General features: G+C 40.9%; 1 long non-coding RNA gene across 1 annotated transcript; it reads left to right on the top strand.

Moving 5' to 3' along the window:
• The first annotated feature begins 7,807 nt into the window (after positions 1–7,807).
• On the top strand, positions 7,808–8,769 carry LOC143112480 (uncharacterized). The gene is made up of 2 exons (XR_012984763.1): positions 7,808–7,897; positions 8,201–8,769. It is a non-coding gene; the product is annotated as an uncharacterized LOC143112480 (long non-coding RNA).
• Positions 8,770–10,251: the final 1,482 nt, after the last annotated feature.

The following is a 10,251-nucleotide window of genomic DNA, read 5'->3' as shown; positions in this document are numbered from 1 at the left end:
CCACCCACTCACGGGAAAGAAAGCAGTTTGAGCCAGACTGTTTATTTATTGTCTTAACCTAGCCTAAGCAATTGACTTTCAATGTAGACATAGAAACAGGTACGTAGAAATGCCCTGCAGTGAATAAATTATTATTATTGTTATTATTATTATTATTACTACTACTACTATTCTTATTAGGCCTATTATTATTATCACCTTGACACGAGTAGAAACTAGGCTACTTGCTCGTCTACAGATCCACTCATGACAATGTAGCCAGCTGATTCGACTGACTCACACTCATAACAACATAATGTAACCGGTACGCCCGGCTGATCCAAATGACCCAGGTAGGCTAGCCTACTCAAGCAACTCCATACAGAGCTTACAATGTTTCGGACTGTCTTCGCGACCTAATTGCATTTTAAAGTAGGCTATGCGTGCAGAATATGTATTTCAGAAGTGAAAGCATGGCTTTTGTTGTGGATTTTCTTTTAACCTTGATGAGGAGTTACTCGCTCCTCTAAAGATCCACTCATGACAACGTAGCCGGCTGATTCGGCTGACTCGAACTCATAACAACAACGTAACCGGCCCGCTTGGCTGATCCGACTGGCTAGCCTACTCTCCATACAGAGCTTGCAATGTTTCGGACTGTCTTCGCGACCTAATTGCATTTTAAAGTAGGCTATGCGTGCAGAACATATGTTATTTCAGAAGTGAAAGCATGGCTTTTGTTGTGGATTTTCTTTTAACCTTGACGAGGAGTTACTCGCTCCTCTAAAGATCCACTCATGACAACGTAGCCGGCTGATTCGGCTGACTCGCACTCATAACAATGTAACCGGCCCGCCCTGCAGATCCAACTGACCCGGCTAGCCTGAGCAGCTCCATACAGAGCTTGCAATGTTTCGTACTGTCTTCGCGACCTAATTGCATTTAAAAGTAGGCTATGCCTACGTGTAGAACATTGTATGTTATTTCAGAAGTGAAAGAATGGCTTTTGTTGTGGATTTGCTTTTCACCTTGACGAGGAGTTACTCGCTCGTCTACTGATCCACTCATGACAACGTAGCCGGCTGATTCGGCTGACTCGCACTCATAACGTAACCGCCCGGCCCAGCGATCCGACTAACCCGGGTATACAAAGCAGCTCCATTAAGAGCGTGCAATGTTTCGGACTGTCTGCGCGACCTAATTGCATTTTAATATGCTACACATCTATACACCAAATCTAAAGTATGCCTAGGCTACATGCAGAACATTGAATGTTATTTTAGAGGTGAAGAATGGCTTTTGTTGTGGAATTGCTTTTCACTTTGAGGAGGAGCTACTCGCTGGTCTACAGCCACTCATGACAACGTAGCCGTAGCCGACTCGTACTCATGTAGCCTAACCGGCTGGCTGATCCGACTAACCCGGCTCTGCGGGAAGTTAACCAGTTATCTCAGACTGCCTGCTCACTCAGTCGCTTGAGTTGATTTGTGGAGTTGTGGTTATCCTACTTACGAAATGGTTACATTTTTGGCAGATATGATGGCTAGTAGGCTAGCTAATGTTGCAAGAGGTTTGTGTGTGGCGCTGTTTATCGTTTTAGATTGAATTGTAGTAGGACTCAACTGATCCGAGTTAATGATACTAGAGACTCGCGACTCGTGGGTTAATTTAAAGATACGGGTGAAAGATCCGAGTGAATCACGACTCAAACACCTTTAATTCACTGCCATGCTGAAACTTCCTGATGCAGTAATGGCCAGACCGAGGTAAGTATACTGCATCGTGTGCTCTAGGGCGGTGCCACCAAGAGTGAACGTGTGTCTGTGTTCCTGACATCTGGGTTTCTTTTGAAAAATCATGACTTTTGTTTTTGTGGGGTTTACTGCAGGGCCCAGGTCTGGCAGTATTTTGCCAGCAGGTCCAGGTGTTGTTGGAGGCCTTGTTCAGAAGGGGATAGGAGGACCAGATCATCTGCAAAGAGCAGAAATTTGACTTCTGTGTTCTGGAGGGCGAGTCCAGGGCATGCAGACTGTTCCAACTGCACCGCTAACTCATTGATGTAGATGTTGAACAGAGTTGGACTCAGACTGCAGCCCTGTCTCACTCGTTTCTGTGTGGAGACTTTTGACTTCTGTGTGAAAGTTTTTTGCCAATTTTTACACTGCATTTATTGTTTGAATACATTGATTTGATCACATCATATACTTTACCCCCTACACCAGTTTCTAAAAGTTTGTAGTATAGTCTGTTGTGCCAAATAGAGTCAAATGCTTTTTTAAAGTCGGCAAAACATGCAAATATTTTCCCATTTTTCTTGTCTTTTACATATTTGTTAATTAGGGTGTGTGTAGGGTGTAAATGTGATCTGTAGTACGATGGTTTGGAAGAAAGCCAATTTGGTTTTTACACAGGGTATTGTGCTTGTTAAGGAAGGTTTGGATTCTTTCATTCAATATGCTACTAAATACCTTTCCCTCTCTCCTCTCCCTGATGCTCTCTCTCACACACTCTCTCTCACACACACACTCTCACACACACACTCTCTCTCTTTCCCTCTCTCCTCTCCCTGATGCTCTCTCTCACACACTCTCTCTCACACACACACTCTCACACACACACTCTCTCTCTTTCCCTCTCTCCTCTCCCTGATGCTCTCTCTCACACACTCTCTCTCACACACACTCTCACACACACACTCTCTCTCTTTCCCTCTCTCCTCTCCCTGGTGCTCTCTCTCTCCCTCTCACACACACACACTCACACACTCTCTCTTTTCCTCTCTCCTCTCCCTAATGCTCTTTCTCTCTCTCTCTTGCTCTCTCTCACACATACACACACACTCTCTCACACACACAATCTCTCTCTCTCTGTGTTTGTGTGTGTGTGTGTGTGTGTAGCATGGCTAAACATATACCCAGTCATTTAACCCCTGCCCTATGAAAAAGGTCAATACAGTGCTTCATATTTAGCACAGAGTGTATTTTATTGACTGTAAATGCCTTTATCATTCCCATGCATGTGTTGACATTACCAGACAATCTTTATCTGAGTGGTTTATGTCATAAACAAATACATCACAATCAACTCTTTGAATCTACACTGTATTTCCCAACAGTGTTGTAAACTCAATAAAATTGCAGAGCTGTACTCAAAGCTGCCATATTGTTCAGGCACCACAAAAGTTTTAAGTTCACTCAACTAGTTTCCCAGTTATTGATTATTTTGACAAGGTTAGCTCTTAGTATATGAGTAGAACTGACCCCCAAACTCATTTATTTCAAGAGTGGATTGAAATTACGTCTGACGTAATAAAGACGTGCAACTTCATTGGTTCATATCAGCATGGCAAATAACCTAATAACCTACACAAACCTACACATGGCACATAACCTAATAACCTACACAAACCTACACATGGCACATAACCTAATAACCTACACAAACCTACACATGGCACATAACCTAATAACCTACACAAACCTACACATGGCACATAACCTAATAACCTACACAAACCTACACATGGCAAATAACCTAATAACCTACACAAACCTACACATGGCACATAACCTAATAACCTACACATGGCAAATAACCTAATAACCTACACAAACCTACACATGGCACATAACCTAATAACCTACACAAACCTACACATGGCACATAACCTAATAACCTACACAAACCTACACATGGCACATAACCTAATAACCTACACAAACCTACACATGGCACATAACCTAATAACCTACACAAACCTACACATGGCACATAACCTAATAACCTACACAAACCTACACATGGCAAATAACCTAATAACCTACACAAACCTACACATGGCACATAACCTAATAACCTACACAAACCTACACATGGCACATAACCTAATAACCTACACAAACCTACACATGGCACATAACCTAATAACCTACACAAACCTACACATGGCACATAACCTAATAACCTACACAAACCTACACATGGCACATAACCTAATAACCTACACAAACCTACACATGGCACATAACCTAATAACCTACACAAACCTACACATGGCACATAACCTAATAACCTACACAAACCAACATAAACCAATAAAAAAATCGGAAATCCCAATGAATGGTGAATTAACTAGTCTACGATCGATTGTGGCAGTAGTAAATTGATACACTTTGACATCGTAGGCCTAAGACTAATTGTTTGCAAGGACTGCTGCGCACCCGTATGTAGGCAGGCAAGCTGCAAGCAATCAGTGAGATGATCCATCAATCATCATCAGACTGCTACTACACAAAGGTAAGAACGCGCCTTAATGAAGGTGTACTTTGTTTATTTATTTGTGTACCGTCTTCCAGCGGGCAGACAGCTAAAGTGGGCAGTCGTGGCCTACTGGTTAGGGCTTCGGACTTGTAACCGGAGGGTTGCTGGTTCGAACCCCGACCAGGAACGGCTGAAGTGCCCTTGAGCAAGACACCTAACCCCTCACTGCTCCCCGAGCGTGGCTGTAGCAGGCAGCTCACTGCGTCGGGATTAGTGTGTGCTTCACCTCACTGTGTGTTCACTGTGTACTGAGTGTGTTTCACTAATTCACGGATTGGGATAAATGCAGAGACCAAATTTCACCACAATGTAGCCAACGTGTAGCCTATATTATTATAAGTTATAGGGATATTTTGTAAGCATTTATTTACCAATGAGAATAGCCTAGCCTAATGTTATCCCTTTGCATCTCTCCACAGGATACAGGCTAGGTTTGAGTGATGTTTTGTATCAAAGAAGGGATGACACCTTAGACTTATTTTATGTGGCATTTTCAAAATGTGTTGGCTATGCAGGTCATGTGACGCCTCTTCCAAGACACAGGCTCAGTTACTTTGCCATTATTATGACCGCCGCGCAGCGAAGCAGCATATAGGTTTAGTCAGATTTTTTCTTTTTTTTTTTTCTTTTTCGCATGTCCAAATTTCCGTCAATGATTCCCGGACACTGAAAGACCGGGGTAGAAGAAACTTGGTGGGCATGTAACCCCGTATGGATAGCATGGAACCATCGTTTTTCGTTTTGATCTGTAGCCCCCCCGCTGGACTGCACCCCCCGAAAGGAGGGTAGGGCAGACACATTTTTCTGTGAATATCTCGAGAACCGTAAGGTTTAGGTCGGAGGACCATTTTTTTTTCGTATGTTGATCTCAAGAGGCCATGTCAACCCATTCCATAACCACTCATTTCATGTATAGCGCCACCTAGTTAAACACAAAAAAGTAAAAATGAGGTGTTGTAATCGCAGGTATCTGTGACCTAACATAGTCAAAACTGCACGAAATTGGAAGTGTAGGATCATTATCACACCCTCTGAATGCACGCCAAGTTTCGTGGAATTCCGTTCATGGGGGGCCACACAATAAATTAATTTGTTACTATACACCAACAGGCCTGTAGGTGGCCGGAGACAGTTTTCTGTGTATCTCGAGAACCGTAGGGCCTAGAAGGTCCACCTTTTTTTTGTATGTTGGTCTTAAGGGGGCATGTCAACCCATCCCATTACCACTTATTTCATGTATAGCGCCACCTAGTTAAAAATTAAAAAGCAAAAAATTAGGTTTTTCATCACAATATCTCTGGCTGACATGGTCAAAACTGCACGAAATTGAAAGTTTAGGATCATTATGACACCCTCCGAATGCATGCCAAGTTTTGTGAACTTTCGTTCATGGGGGGCCTTACAATAAAATAATTTATGTGTACATTTAGTGACCGTACACCAACAAGATTCCCGGGACACTGAAAGACCGGGGTACACGAAACTTGCTGGGCATGTAACCCCACATGGATAGCATGGAACCATCGTTTTTCGTTTTGATCTGTAGCCCCCCCGCTGTACTGGACCCCCCGAAAGTAGGGTAGGGCAGACACAGTTTTCTGTGAATATCTTGAGAACCGTAGGGCCTAGGATGACCAATTTTTTCCGTAAGTTTGCCTCCAGGGGTCATGTTAACCCATTCCATGTGCACACATGTGCATAAACAGATACAAACGCACACACATACATTCACAGTAATCATACGTATGACACATACTCACACAGTAGACTAGGGTTGGGACTTTTCAGGAATTTTCATGTTCGAATATTGATAACGTTATCAAACAATTAATCGATTATTCACTAAAGCATGACGTCACTTGTCTCCGCTCAGAGCCGCATGGTTTGAATTTGCCTTCACCATCACCCCCACACAAATTAAGGTCAAAACACGCACATGACAGGACTGATTTATCAAAAATAGATTTATTAAAGAAATACGCCATTTAGTAGTCAACTTTAGTTTATTACAGTGCATTATGGCATCCAACGGATTTTTAACATGTAGGCTATGCAAACGCATCACTGCCTGCCTGATCACTTTAAAAAAAAAAAGTAGGCAAGTAGACATTAATAAATAACACGGTCTAATGACTGTATTCTGTTAAACTTCAGCTCAACGCTGGCGGCAATTAGCCTATTTGACAATTGAGTTTTAACTTAGATTACGTTACTATGAACGAAATTGACGGCCATCAAACTCGACACAAATTCACAATAATGATATCAAAACCTGGCTTATTGCCATATTAGATCATTAAACTGTTATAAACTGACTGTCGTGGCAACGCATTGGCGAGATGCAGGCTACAGTAAGGTGAGAAACTGGCCTGCATGGACTGCCTGGGCATACATTACCTATCACAGACTCACCTATGTGTTCTTGTTCATAAAAATCAACATATTCACATGTTCTGGGGTAAGGCGTGTGCGCAATCGATTTACTGTCAGTCCGGCAGCTGAAAAAACTCGTTCAGATGGGACGGAGGCTAGTGTAGCCTGAATGGTTGGCTGCTGGATCCCTCCGCTTGAGCTGGCTTCGCCGGAATTAACGTTCGGAAAACAGGGCGTCACAATAATTACATTGGACTTTATCGTCTTTTCTAGAGAAATCCCACACTGCACTTCTCCTAGCCCGCTTCATCTCTGCTCGTCTCGTCGTCTGTTGTCGCACAAGATACTGGAAGTTATAGCTGTTCTCATAATGCGCGCGACTAGAACGATTATTTATTAGGCTTAGAATTTTAGTCGAATAAATTCTTACAAACAAATAATCGATCATCGATTATTCATTACCAACCCTACAGTAGACATATGTACGCATGCATGCACATGCACAAACACACATACCCAGGCAAACACACGAGCATGCACGCACACACACACACACACACACCCACACACATAAACATAAACGTGTACACGCACACATGCACACAATTCAAGAATTTCTCAGAATTATGAACAGGCAAGATGGGGGTGGGGTTGTATAAAATGAATTTTACATGTGAAATCTATGAACTAATCATGTTTTGGTACTTGTTGTCTAGCAGATACCAGTGAGAATTGAGTGTGGCTAATGCAATTTAGTGAGACAGTTAGAATCATATAGGCCTTTCAGCGTGATTTATTTTTGTGGAAAAAATGTGCTGGACTGGGCGGCGGTCATATTTTGTACCGCTCTGCGGTACATCTAGTTAGTTAAATCACAGTCAGTTTTCAAGGGTCAGCCCATTACCATGCATACACCACTCATACATTTGCTCATTCCAGTCTATTAATGCACTGAACATTCATCTCTCACAATTTCATAGAAAGACAGAGCAGGAGGTTGCATATCAGGAGCGTGAAGGAGTTAATCTTGTATTTACATGTCACCTGTACTATAGTCTTATTTAATATATGCATATAGGATTAATATTCTGCTGATTTGTCTTCCCATTACCCCACAATCCCTCTGTCTTTCTAGGAAGACGTCAATGTCAACAGCAGAAGAAAAATTACTCTGCAGGCCCTTCCCATCTTCCTGTGGGAAGATGGATTTTTTAAGACCTGGAATGTAAGTTTTTTTATTAAATTGTGTGTCCTCTTTCACTCTTTCTTCTTTTTTTACTTTGTCTTCCCTATATATCTCTATTTCTATTCAGCCCTCTACCTTGCAGCCAAAAGACAACAACCACAACCATCTTCCTAGCCACCAGAATAGCAATTAAATCATACTACAGTAATTCACCAAGAATGTCATATTTGGGAATTTTACCTTAACTTTTCATTCACTGGTATTTCATATTATATTAAATACACATGTAGTGTTTTTCATTGACTACTCTACTCATTAACTAATTACTGTCATGTTCTTCAGGCAGAAGAAATTGACCTGCCAGACTTCTCCGATGCAGCTCTAGCTATTCTCACTGTCTCGGGTGATACAGACTCCCTTGTGAAGTTTGGTCCTGCTATCCATTCTATAGTTCTTGACGGAGATATTGTTGTGTGTGATATAGCAGAGTTGACAGAGACGTTAATTTGGCTATTTGGCTTAATTTATGCACTTCATCTCGATTATCCAAAGCAATTGTCCTACACATTTAATTTCATTAAAAAAATTATAATGGGTTTGGAAGACCTGAAGCGGTTACCTCCTAGACTGCTGTTTAGCCTTAAAAATAAATTGCTGATGATGGATGAGTAAGCATTCTGTTTTCCAAATCTCATGGTTGGTACTGCCAGCATGTTAATACTCAAGCAAGCAATGGAGCTTTTCGCTTTTATTTATGTTGGCCTATTATTTTGTTATTTGAGTATTATTACCTTTGTTGAAGTGGTAAAAGGTTGTTATTTCTTTGATGTTCTGTATTAACCGCATTGCTGGGGATGTTGTTCTGTTAGAATTCTAATGGAATTCTTAAATAAATGGAATCTGCATTGAAATTGTCTTTTGAGTAGTTTTTTATTTGAATCATACAAATAAAATATCTTTGATTTTGAGGTAAATAGTAAACCTAAACAGTCAAAAAATGTGTTTCAATAGAGTGAAGTCAACTTAAAAATATAAGACACTGAAGTGACAATGTTTAGGTTTGAGAAACTGAATGAGTCATGGTGATAACATGAATATATTATTAGGAGTGATAACTTAACAACATCAACTCCATTTCCAGTGTCAATTTTGTTAGTTTTAACAATGGTTTCAAAATTATCAGGTTCATTGAACTTATCAACGATTTAAGTAGCGATTACTTAAAATGTTTGTTTGTCAAATTATTATGTTTTAGTTCATCAACTTCCTAAAAAAATGAGTGTGAATAACTTCTAGTTTAGAGTAGTAATTACTTAAAATGTTTGTTGAAATTATTTGTTTTAATGTTGTTCATTTTCTCAAAGATTTGGAGTCTTAAGAGCTTGTCTGACTAATGTAACAATAACTTAAAACATCTATTTCTCACATTATTCTTTTTAATTTTATCCTTGTCCCATTTTAAGTAGAAATTACTTAAAATATTTTTTAACATAGCTAAATATTTTGAGGTAATCAGTTTCATCAAATATTTTGAGTTCATTGAACCTGTTGGGGTTTACAGTGTATAATCAGATATTGCTATTGCTCATTATGAATATTATGGCATACATGACACCTTATTTTCACATCAGGGGCTGTTAGTTGGTAGTGTCCCCACCAACGCTCAGACCAAACCTACACCCTTGTTAAAACCACATTATTTACAGCTGCCTTCTCCTGAGTCTCTTACAGTTTTCACAGTTGCTAAAACACTAAACACCATTCTCTGAATCAAATTCTCAAATGCCTGAACACATTTATTGAATTAATCTCTTTTTGATTTCATTGTAATGCACTCTTACTGTAATTCGCCTGTCTTCCTGTTCACTTAAAAACTATCGATTTATTTCTTCATATAGAAATTATTTGAATGGGATGCAATGGAAAGACCCCATGAATATACATTTGTGGATGGAGCGGGTTTCGATTTAGCCAAGAGGAGGAAAAGGGCCGGAACATAGGTCCAGCGTGGTGGCAATGTGACCATTTGTGTTGCCATGAGCAACCGTGGGGTTCTCCACCACCACCTCACACTGGGGCCATAGAACACTCAGCACCTTCTCACTTCTCCTGCAGGTCTTTAGAACACTCAGCACCTTCTCACTTCTCCTGCAGGTCTTCAGGATGCTCAGCACCTTCTCACTTCTCCTGCAGGTCTTCAGGATGCTCAGCACCTTCTCAGTTCTCCTGCAGGTCTTCAGGATACTCAGCACCTTCTCATTTTTCCGGCAGGTCTTCGGGATACTTTGGTAGCTCTGCAGAATGCGCTGAATGACCAATATTGTCATGTCATAATTTGGGACAATGTCAGTTTCCATCGTGCTGCTCAAATAAGGGAATGGTTCATCATCAGT

This window comes from Alosa pseudoharengus, unplaced genomic scaffold (genome assembly GCF_046254945.1).
Source record: "Alosa pseudoharengus isolate Yale_2024_CS ecotype anadromous, Long Island Sound unplaced genomic scaffold, YU_APseudo_1.1 YU_APseudo_1.1_scf_8, whole genome shotgun sequence".
Lineage (NCBI taxonomy): Eukaryota > Metazoa > Chordata > Actinopteri > Clupeiformes > Clupeidae > Alosa > Alosa pseudoharengus.
The sequence above is the reverse complement of the archived record's forward strand: the minus strand, read 5'-3'. Positions and strand labels throughout refer to the sequence as shown.